We start from the raw sequence: 13,330 nt of genomic DNA, 5'->3' as shown, positions 1-13,330 counted from the left end.
AAGAAAGGTCAAACTTCAAACTCACTTCAAATCAACTTAGAAAAGTCCAAGTGAATTATCCCAAGTTCAACAAGGTCAAACAAAGTTTGACAAAAAATTTCAGCATTTTTAGAAGTCAGAAACTATTTTTAATCAATTAAAAATGCCTAAAAATAACCTAATTGAATTAAAATCTCAAATAAATCTCAAATCAATTAATAAATTGATGATAATATTTTTCATAGATCTATCATCCTTTAAAAAGGGTGGAAAAATATTTTTGTATTTTTTGGATATCAAAAACTATTTTAAATGAATTAAAAATAAGCAGAAAAGAGAAAATTCATAAAAAAATATCAAATGATAAAATAAAAAAATATTAAAAATCATTTTTAGAAACTAGAAATTAAAAGGAGAAAAATGCAATTGGTCTCATATTTTTTGGACCAATAATGAAGGAGATATGAATTTTTAAAATGAAATGGAATTAAAAGAAATAAAAGAAAATAAAATCAGAATTAAAAATGATGAAAAAGCGTGGACCGTCTGATGCACCTTCATTAATTGACGTGGATCATCACGTGGCCAGGAAGCGCACGCTCACCATACACTCTAGTCAACTGAATCACATGGTGCCATTAAAATAGTCATAACAATGAATGTATGGGATCAAATCTGGAAAAAGCAATGGATGGCTCAGATTAAATCTGGAGACCAGACGGTGACCAGCGCCACCGTCTTCTCCGGCCAACCTCCGGCCAAGCTCAAAATTGCAGAGGAAAAAATGTTAACCAAATGCCACGATCCTGGTACCAATCGAAAGCTGGGGTGATGTACATCACCCCTGTACCAACCAAATCCAATCTAGGTTTCTACATTAAGAGAAATCAGAGATGGAATTTCTGTGGTGTTCAAATGAACTTAATGGATTTTGAAAATTCGAAGCTCAAAACAATTGCCTATATGCAGAGGACTTCAGATCATACAACAACAGCAAGAAACAAGCACAATATGAGCTGATTCGAAGAAATTAAAATGTGAAGTAAACCTCTGATTTGCAGAGCTTGGGAGCACAATTCCTTGCTATGGATGCTTGCAAATTGTTCTTTAGATCAAAGGGAAGAAGGCTAAAGAACTTTAGATTTAAGAAAACAATCGATGCAATTGAATTCTAGATCTGAAAATTGAGAGAAAAATTAGTGAGTTCCTTTGGAGTGAGGGTGAAGATTCAATTACACAACATTTAGGACGCCTTCAGGTTAGTGAAATGAAGAGCATTGGCATTGTATTTATAGGAGAAGCAAGCTGAAATGCATGATCAAAATGCTTGCATGAATGGAAAGGGCCTCCATGCATGGGCCTGTACAGGCGCATGGAGGGCCCAATTCCACTTGGATTTGGCAGCTGAATAATGATAGAAGCAAATTGGACGTGCAAATGGTACAAGATTAGCTCATGCAATGCAAATTAATTGATTTTCCAAAATTGCACCAATATGTTTAGGTCTTCGAAAATGCCATGTCTAAAATAGAAACACCACCTCATGATTAATGGTTGGAAAGCTTCTTGCATGAGGATCATTTGTTATGTTGATCAAAACTTCATTTGAAACTTGGAAATTGATGAAAAGTGGTCATGAAGTGTAGGGTGCAAAACATGTACATGTGAAATTTTCAAAATTGGCCAAAGTTCAAGCACCTCTGTTTCAATGATGCAAGCTCCAAATGACAAAATCTTCAACATAAAGGTTGTAGGTATTTTAAGGAAAATCAATTTAGACTTAAATTTTGAATCATTTGGATTTTTGATGAAGAAGTTATGGGCACTTGAAGTTGGACTTTTTCACATTTCAATGCCTTTGGTCCAAAGTGACCTATAATGTTTTGCATTATCACATGTATTTCTTTTAGGATTTTGAAATTTTTCTCAACATAAAATTTTAATTAGTCATCTTAAGGTTATGTCCTTGGGAAGTTGACCCAAAATTAGGGTTTCAGTCAAAATGACCTATAATGTCTTGGAATGGATGATGACCTTCCAAGCTTGAAATCAATTTTTGATGAACATGAAAGTTGTTCATATGGTTCTTAAGAACATATTTTCTCTTGGGGTCATATACATTTGACAAACACATAAAATGTTAGGTCTCAGTGTATTTCAAAATAGTCAGATGAATTAACTAATCAACTTCTTAAGTCCATGCCTCATATCTTGATGAATTGATGATTGAGGACACTCAAATAAGTTCAAATATGCATGAAATGATGAATTAAAGAACTTACCTTGATTGTATTTGATCATGGGTTGAGGTTGCTTCATGAGCAAGGCACAATTGATGAACAGATGAATTAGGGTTTCCTTGGGAAACAAGCCTCAAACCCTTTGGTTTGCTTTGATCAAAATGATGAATTGAGATACCTGGGAGGCATATTTGATGGATAAGAGCTTTGGGAACCATTGCCATGCTTGCTTTTATCTTCAATTGGCCCTATCAATGTACATAGGATCTCCTAGAAGCTTTGGATCTTGTGACTGCTCAAGCTACAAACAAGAGATGTTAGTGACATATTTTTGTGCTTTTGGGTAGTAAATAAAATTATAAAAGCAATAATATACAATTCAATCATGCTTGGTGATCTCAAACCAACTCTCAAGAGATCCCACCTTAGGGTAAGGATCCAATATGCTATGATCCTTGAGGCAAGATGCAAATGCAATGTTATGATGCCATGAGGGATCTTAGGGTCAAAATTAGGGTCTTACATCACCAACAAGCTTGAAGCATGTCTCAAGAAGCCATGGAGGAACTCAAGAGAGGCCAAGGTCCAAAACCTGATCAAAGACAAACAGTTAACTTTCAAAGGAGGAATCCTATTGGTGAATGGTCACCCCTTACTTTAACAAGTTCAAGAACATACAGAAGCATCTCCTAAAGTGAGTGGTTCAACAAGGAAGCTCATCCCTAAGATCATTAGGCTTTTTCTAGTTGTAATTTCTTTCATGTTAATTATTGTTTGTATTTAAAATTTGTACTCTTTGACTAGTAATTTTAATAAAATGAGCACTCATGTTTTGGGAATCAATTCTTTCGTATTCACTCTTTCTTATGCCATGACTCTCCATATACATGAATATCAAAAGCTTTTTCATTTCACGTTTTGCCTGTTAACAAATTTATGAGGAGAATAATGTAAACACAATAATCGAATTTGCTAACATATGCTTTCTTTAGTAAGATTTGGATGCCAATGTGAGACATTATTTCACTTCCCAAACACTTGAGAAAAAGGAGATAATCCATAGTTAACCCCCTCAACCCTGAACTCGGTGTTCTTACTATTTATAAAAAAACCCTTAATCTTTACTAGGGGAAGGGTAAATTTTAATTAATTCGATGGTGCATTCTAAACTCAAGAGAACCATTCCATCTAATCACCTCAATAAGGTATTCAAAGTACATCTTCTTCCTCACCCACATCATCCAACATCAAGGAAGCAGTGAGAAGATAGAACTCACAATAATTAACACGACAACCACAATCTTTATGAATCAAAAGAAAAATCTCACAAGAATTGTTCCAAAAAAAGCTTGCTAAGTCAATAAACAAAAAAGAAAGATTCGACTTAGGAAAAAGTTAGGGCCTCCCAATGGACCACAACTTCAAAAGAATTGGTCCATGCAAAAATAGGGATTAAAGGCAAAAAAGAAAAAGAAAAAATGGAAACAAGCTTGTAAGTGAAAGTAGGTGCTTGTCACCTCAAGAATCTCGTCAGTGCTTGAACCATTACCTCTACCTCCATCATCATGAATACCAAAATTATCTTGCCGACTGAAGGCATCCGTTGAGTTAATTGAATTTAGGAATGGATACCATCAAAGGAGTAGTGGTGGGTTAAATCAAATTTTGAGCCTTATATCATTTTTTTTTCATAAACAATGAGCCAAGCCACATTATAACCTTTAAAATACCTAATTGAAGCTAGGCTTACTATGAAAGCATACTCAATAAAATTGTTGTTAATCTGACTCCAAATGTTTTGATTCATGCAAACCACATGGACAAATATCATCCATTATACACACCATATTTATAACAATTTTTCGATTTCAAAACTTGCACGAGCATTGCGTTAGAATTATTTTTCAAAAAATGAACAATTTTAATCCCAAAACAATATTGAGCATCGAGGAAATTTAAACAATGGTCTGATCAAAGGCATGCTACTTCTTGACACTTTTTGACTAGGGGAAAATCACATAGGGATCCTGACAATCAAAATCAATCCTTATAATCATATGCAGATCACCGAAATATCTTGGTGATTATAGGAAAAACATTATGAGAATTGGCCAACTTAGGTCAAGTCACCTCTAGACCCTATGGAAAAACATCCCGTAACCACCCACTACCCACTACCCACCCCAGGGGAACTTGTTGAAAAATCCAAGTCAGCACATAAATCATCATCATGCATCAATCATGACGCTTCTCTCTAGCATCAAATCATGCATATCATCATATTCATCTAGAATATTCCCACATCATGAATCTGGCATCATCATAAAGCCTTGTAAGATAACCACCTATAAAAAGCCCAAATTTACCTGGAACCTCTCAAAAGACTAGCCTTAAAAAAAGTCAAACATTTCTTAGAACCTCACAAGAAACCGGTCCCACTTGGAAATTACCCTAAAAATAAATCTTCATTGACAAAACTTTAGGCATCATACCTCATGCATCAACCAATCATCACACTTCAAGCATTTCTAACATGTACTTGCATTGATCAGTAATTACACTTCATGTACAATTTCATGAGTAATATTATAACGTGATGGTACTACATAGTGAATAATTTCCATTAACCTTTTGATGAGGATATTCCCCAGCGAATCCACTAAATTTTGCTTCCCAAGCAGAGGTTACCATACAAAGTTTCATTGAGTACTTTTACTTTCCAGTACTTTCCCCAGTAAATCTTTTATTGAAGAAGTCCTTTCTGTGATGTTTAACCAGCTATCAACCCTCAAGTTGATGTTTTTTTTATTTGTTCTCGACCCCTGAGTCGATGTTGTTGTGTTTAAATTTTCTCAACCACCGAGTTGATATGTTATCAAGCCCCGAGTCGAGGTTGTTGTCTTTATGTTCTCAACCCCTGAGTTGATATGTTCTCGACCTCCGAGTCAATGTTGTTTTCTTTATATTTTCTCAACCTCCGAGTTGATATGTTCTCGACCCCCGAGTCGAGGTTGTTGTATTTATATTTTCTCAACCCACGAGTTGATATGTTATCGGCCCCCGAGTCCAGGTTATTCTCTTTATGTTCTCAACCCCCAAGTTGATATGTTATCGACCCCCGAGTCCAGGTTATTCTCTTTATGTTCTCAACCCCCAAGTTGATATGTTCTCGACCCCCGATTCAATGTTGTTGTCTTTGAATTTTCTCAACCCCTGAGTTGACATGCCCTCGACCTCGAGTGATGTGTGAAGCGCCGCAAAAAATACAGAGTCACCACCGGACTTTATTTATTCCAAAGGAAAGGGAAAATAGCGATAAAACCCCAAATGAGAGAAGCGGTCTCGCAACCAAGAGCGGATTCGGAAGTCGGTTATGCAAGGGGAAGGTATTAGCACCCCTCACATCCATGGTACTCCATGGGAACCACTTGCTCGTATCAAATGCACATGGATGTTTATTTATCTGTAAGTTGCTTGCTATCGGGAATAAGATGAGAATGAGATGGGAGAGAAAATAAGTTTTAAGTTAGTGTGCTCGCCAAGGATTTGGGCCCTCGTGCCTACGTATCCCCTTACATGCAATAGGGAAGTCAGAGCTTCGTATTTCGGCTCAAAAATGGCGTATTTGTTTGGTTGTTTTTACTGAACAGTATTGACGTTCGCGTGCTGCTGTTCACTTGCTTGTATACTCTGTCATGGGAGCGGAAAGTATTTGCTTGTTCGCGGTAAAGTGGACACGCTTGGTTCACACTCTAGCAGTTAAACATTACTTGCTCGCACTTGGAGGCTTAAGCTTCGTTCACGGTAGAAAGGAAGTAATACGTCCTTATTGAAAGGTTTTGAATAGAGTGCACTAAGGTAAAAGATGATTTGATTTGTTAGGGTCGATTTTATGCATGGATACAAGCATTAGACCCTTGGCTAGATACAGTCAACGGTCCAATAACTCGGGAGTTTGAGAGGACAAGTTATCCTAACCACTCTTTTTCGTCCAAAAAAGAGATTTGAATTGTGAAAGAAGTTTAGCAAGTCTAATCGTTGGAACTTAGAGGGAGACAAGTCTCTAACCCTTGACTAAGTACAATCAACGATTAAAATACTTGGGAATCGAGAGAACAATGAAGTTTTAACTATTCTTTTTCTGCCTCCTAGCACCTAGATCTAACTTGTTTGAATCATTAGATGTTTTAATGGGGAAAGTCAAGTGTCGGGTCCTCAGGCTAGGAACGGTCGACAACCCATTTACTTGAATGTTGTGCGCAAACACGTACACCCCATTTGCATTCCAATTTATTATGAAAATGGTTTTGAAAAAGGAACTTGATGTTGAATCAAGTGTTTGAACTTATTACGAAAATAGTGAGTGAAGAATAGAGGTGAGAGATGGAATGAGATTGAGAATAGAATGGAGAAGAAATGTGAATAATGGATCATGGAATGGATAGAGAATGCATGACATTGGATCAAGCATTTACGTTGCAATGGTGTGAGTTTTATTTAGAAAACGACTTGACGTTGAATCAAGTACCTTTTGTTTCTTTTGAAATGCTTTGTTTATCGTTTTGTATTTTATCTTGATTATTAACATGCATAGTAAGCTAACTAGAAAGCAATAAATCTAAGCTATTACATGACTAAGGGGGGGGGGGGGGGAACATTTAACCCACAATGGGGGGATGGATCCACACAATACAATGGAAAGGGAATGAAAGGAAAATACAAGTTATAAACTACTAAACTATGTACCCTGCCTAAGACATACAAGTGACATGGTACTTCAAACAATACAAAGTTATTGAGTGAAATGGAATGGTTAGGAGTATGGCTAGCTAAGAGTGAGCTTTCTTCTCCAAGTAATATGTGACAACACAAGGTAACAAGAGAATTAGCATGAGATAAAGTTGAATGAGTAAGAATGGTGTAAGTACATACAATGGTTAGAATCGATTCAAAAGGTAATGGATTAATCAATGAAAAGTAAGCAATATCTATCCTATGATCATGGCAAATGAAATTGGACATACAACGTATTCATCACCTAAATTGAAATGGGATTTTCAATTTACAATATGATCATAAACCAAAAAAATGATTAAATGGACAATTAAAGTGGATATTAATTCTACGAATTAAAATCTACCTAAACATGGGTTAGGATCACAATTAATCAAATGGAAAATTACCAATCTAAATTCAAGAATCGACTCTAATGACTATGATCACACAAATTGAATTGAGTCGAAATTTAGTCTAAAGTTTAATCATGGTAAAATCAATATCTAACTATCTTAATCCACACAAAATCCCACAAAAAGAAATAACGAGATTTAATGACTAAGAATTAATCATGGCATGGTTAATCAATATGAAAATTAAATCTAGAAAATTAAGAAAACTAATCTAATCTAACGATTTATTAAACCTAATTTCTAAATCCTAATCCCCTAATTAAACTTAATTAAGAATTAAGTTAATCAATCAAAATAAAATGAATTAATCCTAATATCTAAAATTAAGAAATCTAATTTTACCCTAGCAAGAAATTAATAGTGGTGGTGATTAACAGAAATTAAGCAAATTTAGTATGAACTTAACAATAATTAGCAATGGATTAGTAGGGCTTTAATGAGGGTTAGCATGAACGTTAGGTTAGGGGTGTGGGAAACAATTGGAGTAAGGTGTGAAGGAACGAAATCTTGGGAACTGCTTGGGCCAAAGGCCCAAGCCTTTGTAAATATCCAAAAGAAACGGATACCATGGATATGTTGAGAACGGGTAGTCGTACCTTCATACATCGAAACTCCTTCAGACTTGCCTTGGCCCATGGAACTTGCTGCGAGTGCGAAAATTCATGGCCGGATTGAAACAAAAGCTCGTGCATCAAACAAACATCGTCGTCGTCTTCGTATCATTGATGAAAAGGAGTTTCTCTGATTCCACGCGTTGCGTCACAGTTTTGCGATTGTGTTTGATTGTTGTTAGGATCAAGATGAAGACAGTTGAATCATTGTTCATGTGTTACGTTGCAGAACGAAGACGAATATGTTGTTGCGTTCTTGATGCGTTGAAGGATGGAAATGTTGATGCATTTGTAATGAAGAGTGAAAAATGGAATTTTTGGATCGACTCGTTGTGTTTTCGATGATGAAGAGTCTCTGATGATTGTCGGATCGAGATGGAGATGATGAGTTCAATTCCGTGGTGAGGCTTACTTTACTTTTCTGTTTCGGTTTTCTCCTTTTCCGTTTTTGTTTTCTTCTTTTCTTCAGTGTTATGTGATTGAAGGTCGCAAATGGTTTGAAGTCTTGTACAAAGTGAGGATTCTCGAAGATGAATTGGAGAGTGATGGAAAGGTTGGGAAGTAGAGGGTGAAGACCTGAAGTTACAGAATTAAGGTGTTGGTTGAAGAAGAGGGTTCGAAGGTCCCCAAAATTGTTACCGGGTTCTGCTATATCAGCTTTTACAGGTCGTTCAAAAAGACACGTCGGGACCGAATGAAGCTGAATTCAGTTCCCTCTTTTCGTTCCCTGTTCTGTTAAGGTTTGTTGAAGTTATAAGCATGATTTCTGTTGGAATTCTGTTGAGAATTCAGTTACAGGCTGTGATTCAAATGGCGTGTGGATTTCTGTTATATAGTTTATTTGACAGTTGGAGTTTTCGTTGAAAGGCTGTTGGAAATCGGTTGGAGGAAATTCTGGAAGTGAAGTTGGTTGGTTCCGTTTTTTTGACGGTTAGTTAGTTATGGAGAGTTTTGCAGGTACTGTTGGGAGGTTGTTCCCTGGTTGAAAGGTTGTGAATTTCTATTATATAGTCTATTTGACTGTTGGAGTTTTTGGCAGCTGCGTTTATGTTAGGCGTGGCAAAATGGATGGATTGGATGGATATGGATTGAATCGTTAATGGCTGGATCAAAACAATCCATTAGTCCACTAAAAGTTTCTTAAAAATATCCAATCCAATCCATCCATTAAGAATAAAATCCATCCAATCCATCCATTATCATATTTTTAGCGGATGGATATTCATCCATCCATTTTTTTTGAAAAAATAGTTTTTTTAAATATATTAATTTTTGTATTTTTGAAAAATTCAATTTTTTTACTTTTGAAAAAAATCACTTATTTTTCAGAAAAAAATATTTTTTTGTATTTTAATGAAAAAAAGTTCAGTTTTTTTTCTAAAAAAATCAATTTTTTTTTCAGGAAAAAAAAACATATTTTTGTATTTTCGGAAAAAAATAATTTAAAAATTGTTTTTTTTTCGAAAAAATTAATGTTTTTATATTCGTAAAAAATAACTTTTCGAAAGTAAAATCGAATTTTGGTATTTTCCAAAAAAATAATTTTAAAATTTTTGAAAAAAATCAGTTTTTTGTATTTTAAAAAAAATGATTTTTTTTTCGATTTTTTTTTTGTATTTTACAAAAAAATAATTTTTTAATATTTGAAAATATTCATTTTTTTAAAATTAGATAAAAAAAATCCATTGGATCATTAAAATGTGTTGGATGGATTGGATAATCCATTCTTATAAATGGATGGATTTAATCCAATCCATTAACTTAGTTTTTATGTAATGGATGGATTGGATGGATATTTTGGTGAATGGATTGGATGGATTTTGTCTTAATGGATCCAATTGCCACCCTTAGTTTCTGCCAGTTTCTATAAAGGCTTCGGTGGAGGAATTCAAGAAGGAGGTTTTGGAAGTAGGTTGGAGGGTTAGGAAAATTTTGTATATGTTGTTATAGAAAAAACGGATTGGTTATAGGGAGGTGGAAGTTAGTTTGTGGAACGAATGCTTTGGCAGCAGAAAAAATGCAGGTCAGTTGTGGTTGGAATTTTATAACTGATTCTCGTTAGTGGTTTCTCTGTTAGCCTCTCAATTCTATTCTAGTTTTTTTTGCAACTGTTTCTGTTATGAGTGCTTTTACGGTAGTTAGAAGTTCTGTTAACACGAAGTTTGTTGGGAAGGTTCTTCTTTATTTCATGAGGGTTTGTTGCGGTTGGTTATATGAGAGGTTTAGGTTCTGTTAGCAGGGGGTGGAAAGGGAGTGAGGGATTAGAGAGTTGTCGTGAGTTTTCTGAAAAATCTTCTGCAGGATGTGTCTTCAGTCTTAGAATATAGTTAGGAAGTTCAGTTAGTTAGGTGGTTAGAAAACCAATTAGGATGTTAGTTCTAATTCTATTATGACAATTGGTTACAAGTGGTTAGTATTAGTGAAAAAACAGTTAGAGGTAGTTGTGAGAAACTGAAGTTAGTTGGATAATTTGGTTAGAAATTAGAAGTTGTGAATTGAGTTAGGGTGAGGTGTGATTTTGTTTTTGAATTGAGCTTTGTGGTTATTTTTGAAATATTAAGTGATTGTGTACTGTTAGAAATGATGTGTATTTGAATGCTATGCATTGCCATGAATTTTTGTCATATGGTATTGTTGTAGGTTTTACTTGTGAATGTTATTTTTGACTTGCTTTTATGTGGTTTACATTGTGGCTGCCAAAGAGTTTTTGTGTAATGAATTGAAATTGAAAACCTATGTTTTGTTACATGACGCTTGGATGATAGGTCATGGTCATGCTTTCTTTTATCGTCATGTTGCTTAGAAATTTGGTATGAAATGTTTTAAAGTTAAGTTAGTATGTGTTGAATCGTTCACAATGCTAACATGGTTTGAAGCGTGAGTTAACTTGCAATGTCGTGGATTGTTTTGTAGGGTATTTGGTGAAAATGGGCAATTGACTAAAGCATTCAAGAATGGTTTGTACTTGAAGAAGCAATGGCACATGGAAATAGTCAGAAGTCCAAAGTGGAAGAAATATGGCTTGTATGAGAGTGAAATATGGATTTAGGGTTATAGTTGGAATTTGGTTTATTATTGTAATGAAACAATAGAAATTGAATTTATGGTTATGAACTTAAAATGATTGTAATTTTGTAATCTTGAATGGTAATGGTATGGAAGATGTAATGGTTGTAATGTAAGTTGTTGGAATTCAAATGATATGGTTTATGTATGGAATGGTCAATATTGAAATGATGTATTTATGAATGGATTTGGAATTGAATAATGGTTAAATTTGTAACTTTGAAATTGGAATTGGTTTAACATTGCTTTATATATTGGGAAATGGAAATTGATATTTTGGTTGAATGAAATTTGTGATTTTCTAATGGTTTATGTTTATGCAATTGAAAATTTTAGGGTCCTTTGTTGAATATTGAATGGGATTTGGAAATTGGGGTTTATGCCTTTAGAATTGGGTGGGTTGACTTTGGTCAAAGTTGACAAAAAAGTCAACTGTTGACCAAAGTCAACACTTGGTAAACACTTCCATCTTTGTGTAATTTCTCATGCTTTGGACATTTTATGCTTGTAGTGGATGAAATTGCGTATAATTGGATGAAATGGATTGTGATGAGTGAAATTGATTGGATTATGATCTATGAAGGAACATAATGTAAAAATGGAAGAATAGAATGTAAAAATGGGATGGATAATTGGATAAATGAATTTGGAAATGGATTATGGTCTTTGATGGATATTAATTTGGATAATGGATTTAAAATGGAATTGGGTTGGTAAATGGGTAAATGAACTGGAAATCAGATATGGATGTAACATGTTTTTTTTAAATGGTTAAAAAAGGGTTTAAAATGAATATGAACAAAATGGTTTACAATGCAGACATGAACAAAAACTGAAGATGACTTGGGTTTAAAGTGGTTTAGAAATATGGAAATGAATCAAGTTTTAAAATGGACTTTGGTTAGGTGGTTGACTTCGGTCAATTGGTTGACCAAGAAGTCAACAGCTGACCAAAAGCCAACTTAGGTAAAGATGTGTATTTTCTTATGGATAAATGGATGTAGACCACAATGCCTTTGAACCAAACGAGATATGTCATGCTATTGATTGATATTGAACCAAAGAACACCCACCAAGAAACAAACCATGAACACTTGCAACTTTGAATGAATCCTAATCAGTGAATCAGGACCTTGAATATTAAGCAAACAAACTGAATCAATTAAAATGAACCAAACGAATCAGATGCAACCTCCCTGAGTTAGGGTTTCCACTATGCTCCCTGGCGAATACCATCAAACCCATGATTTTATGTTTTTTTCAAATGCAAGTGGAATGTACTATGATGTTATGAATATGAATATGAGTTGAATGCTTATCAGGAGATGCAAATGCTTAGGGTTAGTGACCTAGATGAACTTGTGAAGGGTAGGGTGAATTTTGGGGTATGACAATATGGTTGCCTTTACATTTTCTCAACCCCCCGAGTTGATTTGTTCTCAACCCCGAGTCGATATTGTCCTTATTTCTCAATCCCCAAGTTGATTTGTTTCTCGACCCCCTTTTCATTATTGTCTTTATTTTTTTGACCCCCGAGTCGATATTGTCCTTATATTTAACCCACGAGTCGACACCAATCATCATTGCCACAGTCAGCCATGCTATGTTTTTCAAAGTGAATCTCGGCAATAGATTCATTGGTTAATCTCAACAGTATATTCCCCAGTAAAACCTCGACATAAGGTACATTCATCCCATATGAACCTCGTATGGAAACCTATTCCGTAGTAGACAATCATCTCATGTGATAAAAATCATCCCCATTAAAGACATCATATGTTTCAACCAATCTCTTTTACTCTGTTCTCCTCAGAGAACTCTCCAGTATAAGTTTTTCTATGGCACTGTCCATGTTAACTTTATTTCTCTGGTCTCATCCATGAAATTCTCTAGTACCATCCATGATATCTTATGACTCTAGCACCGCCCATGCTACTCTTTATTTGTTCTATATATTCCCAACTCCCATCCACCGTCTGTGATATCCTCCTTCCTCTGGTCCCATTCATGATATTCTCTGTTCCCTTCCATGAAATTCTCTAGTCCCATCCATGATACCTTTATTTCTCTAGTCTCATCCGTGAAATCCTTTGGTCACATCGTATCCCCTGCAAGACTTGCAAACAAGTATCTTTAATAGAATTCCCCGACGATCAAGCTTTGTCACCAGCCAGAGGTGGATTAAGTTTTTACACCAATGCGTTTTTATCTCGGGTTTTATTTTTGGTTCTGACACTGATGAGGG

General features: G+C 35.0%; 1 long non-coding RNA gene across 1 annotated transcript; it reads left to right on the top strand.

Moving 5' to 3' along the window:
* The first annotated feature begins 9,875 nt into the window (after positions 1 to 9,875).
* LOC127082713 (uncharacterized) lies at positions 9,876 to 11,268 on the top strand. The gene is made up of 2 exons (XR_007788203.1): positions 9,876 to 10,042; positions 10,933 to 11,268. It is a non-coding gene; the product is annotated as an uncharacterized LOC127082713 (long non-coding RNA).
* Positions 11,269 to 13,330: the final 2,062 nt, after the last annotated feature.

This window comes from Lathyrus oleraceus, chromosome 5 (assembly GCF_024323335.1).
Source record: "Lathyrus oleraceus cultivar Zhongwan6 chromosome 5, CAAS_Psat_ZW6_1.0, whole genome shotgun sequence".
NCBI lineage: Eukaryota > Viridiplantae > Streptophyta > Magnoliopsida > Fabales > Fabaceae > Lathyrus > Lathyrus oleraceus.
This window is presented reverse-complemented; position numbering and strand designations above follow the sequence as displayed.